At 36.6% G+C, this 2,629-nt stretch overlaps 1 pseudogene; it reads left to right on the plus strand.

The window, feature by feature from the left end:
• Window positions 1-438: 438 nt before the first annotated feature.
• LOC134363973 (synaptonemal complex protein 3-like) lies at window positions 439-1,262 on the plus strand (annotated as a pseudogene).
• The last annotated feature ends 1,367 nt before the right edge of the window (window positions 1,263-2,629 follow it).

Here is a 2,629-nt window from a genome sequence, read left to right on the forward strand (position 1 = left end):
AACACGCAGGACAGGCATGTGCTGTGTGTGGCACAGCCAGCTGCCAACCCCAGGGCACCTCTCTCAACTCACACCTTATGTCAGAGGGTGTCTAGATGGCATCACTGACTGCAGAGGACTGTGGTGGACAGACTAGTGGACAACTGGGGTCAGATAGCAATCAAGAAATAGGCTGAGTGGGATGGTCACTGTCAACATCACCAACATTCCCAATGACCAGGGACAATATCTGCAGCCAAATATCTGTGAGTGCCAAAGTTATGCAACAGTTCTAAAGCTAGAATGTGAGAGGAATTCAGAGCTGGAAATATGCTTAGCATAAAGTCATAGATAGCAAAAGTGAGCTAAGGAGTCTCCTTAAAAATTGGATAAAGAGCTGCAAAATGTGAGAAGTGTCATGGCAGTGAAAAGGAGCTCTCTGTCAGAAATCATCTAATTATGGTGCCCTCTGGAGGAAAGCATTCTGGGAAACCCAGGTGGACATCAATGGAGGATCAGGTCATAAGAGCCCATGACTGTGAGAAAGAAGACAAGAAGGACCCGAGTCGTTCAGAGGAGGAACTTGCTGAAGGGAAGACTCCAGAAACTGATAAGCATGGGAAGAAAAGGCCTCCTGCAGAAAAGCGGAAGATGTGGGCGTGAAGTACAGAATATAGTGGAAAGATTTGGAGGTGACGTTGACAAGGCTCTTCTTGCCAAGAGAAAAAGACTAGAAAGGACACCAGGGCATCTGTCAAATCCGATAACCAGAGAATGGAACGTGTTTGGAAAACCCAAGAGAAAGGCAGAAGCTTAACCGAAAATATTCTTAGCAGTTTGTGACTTTGTTTCAGCACTGAGATATAGATGTGCAGAAAGCGGAGGAAGAAGAAAAACTACCTAAAGTGTTTCACCAGCAACAAAATGTTTTCAACAATGTAGAATCGTTTAGAGTCAAAGCCTGAAAGCAATTAGGTCATTATACAAGCAGTTCATAAAGAGCACAGAGGACTTTCAGAAGAATCATGATAATCTACTTATTGGTGCACAAAATGAGCTTAGAAAAGAAGTGGCTGTGTTGCAAAAAAAAAAATGATGGAAATTGTAAGATATTATGTTTCAAATTGAGAAAATAAGGATGACTGCAAGCATTGAAGTATTTTATTTGCTGACATATTTATAACAAGTAAAAATTTAACAAATGTTGATTCTCTCCTTTTGTGAAACAATGGCAGCAAGAGATGGCAAGTGTTTGAAACTCTCTTCAATCCACGTTGTTCTGATGACTGTTTGAAGTAAGAACTTGAACCTTAATATGATAACAAGTATAACATTAGCCAAGAGGCATGTAAGTCATTAGAGTGGTTTAGAAATTCTAGTTTACATTATAACACCTTTAATCATTAGCTTGTTTCAGTGCAAGATCCTTATTTCCATTCAAACTTCCTAATACAATCTAAACAGTTATGTATCAGCTATACCCAAATTATATGTATCAAGCTTTCAGCTCTTTAATAGGAACAGTGAATTTTTCCCTCTAACACTGTCGATTAACATTCAGCAGCAAAGATGATTTAATTTTTAAAAAAGCTCTGCAATATGTGATTTTGAATCGAACATTGCCTTATGTACAAATAAAATAATGATTTATGCTTCTTTATACACACTTATACTAAAATTGTCAATCAGCTTGATTGCAAGCTTTAAAGAGCTAATTTCCCAAATAAAACAAACAAATCACTTTGTGAAACTCCGATTTCTGCGACTAGTAGGGAAACAAAATGTTTGAGAATACTGTTAACATTTTATTAATTTCCAAGTGACAGGGTCACATCTGAAGTCAGACTAACATAATCTGTATGACAAGAATTGACAGTCAATAACCTGAACAAAGACGAAACTTGGTGATTGGTTCATTAGCAAAGCACTTAACTATATATTGCAAATAATTGAGTAGATAGCAATTTCAAATAATGGATATTGTCTTATCATCCTATGAATGTATACTATACGGAGACTTCGCACAGGTGATCCATTTCGTACTGTTATTGGTTATTATCATTCATATTAGATAATTTTGCCTTTTCACTTTGTTCTTGGCCACATTCATCAGGGATCCTGAAATTTTATTAGTTTGCCATATTTATATTTGATTTTATTCTGATTTGATTTTCCAAGTTAACAGGAGTTTTGTGTACTGAGAGCGTCACAGAGGTTTTTAGTGAAGTGTTTAAGTAAATGTTTCATCAAAATTTTTTACTGCATCTATGATTTTTTTACCTGTGGGATATTAATAAATGCACATCTTGACTTACAAAAACAGGATTTCTATTCTCTGTCTTAAAGATGTCTATCTTAATTGCACATAATGAAAGAGTAAATAAATTCTCTGTGTGGCTTCAGTAGTAGGAATCTGTGTGGAGGCAAGTAATGCTCGTGGCTTTGCTGACGGGTTGTGCACGACTGCAAGAGGCATTCTGTGGGTGCTGCTGAAGTTAACACAGTTAACACTTTCTTTACATGTTGGAAATGCTCAGTGCTATTCCGGCTTCTTGTTTTTTAAGCTTCTGAGAAAGTTTGTTTAAAAACAATTCTATAAATTTTGATTTCATTTTTATATTTTTATTTCTTTCAATATTTGTTCTTTATA

The sequence above is a fragment of the Cynocephalus volans genome, chromosome 15 (assembly GCF_027409185.1).
Source record: "Cynocephalus volans isolate mCynVol1 chromosome 15, mCynVol1.pri, whole genome shotgun sequence".
In the NCBI taxonomy this organism is placed as follows: Eukaryota; Metazoa; Chordata; class Mammalia; order Dermoptera; family Cynocephalidae; genus Cynocephalus; species Cynocephalus volans.